This window comes from Trachymyrmex cornetzi, unplaced genomic scaffold (assembly GCF_001594075.2).
Source record: "Trachymyrmex cornetzi isolate Tcor2-1 unplaced genomic scaffold, Tcor1.1 scaffold448, whole genome shotgun sequence".
In the NCBI taxonomy this organism is placed as follows: domain Eukaryota; kingdom Metazoa; phylum Arthropoda; class Insecta; order Hymenoptera; family Formicidae; genus Trachymyrmex; species Trachymyrmex cornetzi.
In genome coordinates this window covers 79185-79625 of record NW_017299267.1, presented here as the reverse complement: position 1 = coordinate 79625, position 441 = coordinate 79185, and positions in this window count along the sequence as shown.

The window sequence follows — 441 nt, the reverse complement described above, 5'->3', positions numbered from 1 at the left end:
ATCGAAAAAGATGGGAGTTAAGTATTTTTGAATGATAAAATCCAGTTTTAAACCACTGTGCGATGCTCCGACGCCCGGCGTTCCGACGCCCGGCCTCCAGATGTTAGGGGTCCTGACCTCCGTGCGTCCGGACGCTTCGTTTCCCGAATTGAGGGCTGTAGGGATTTATGACTGTAAAAACTAATTTTTACACCACTGTGGTAGTCGAGACTTTCGAGATGAGACGAGACGGTACGCGGTGCTTTGAGAGGCGAGATTGCGGTTCTCGTCTCGAGTTGCGCGAGACGAGACACGGCGGGACGATACGAGAAATTGTCGTCTCGAACGGCATCACTAATCTTATACGATGTGGCTTCTGGAGCATTAAATCAAAACAATGTCCATCTTGGGGCACTCTGTCCTATGTTTTAAGAAATAATACTTGATTAATTTCATAAAATT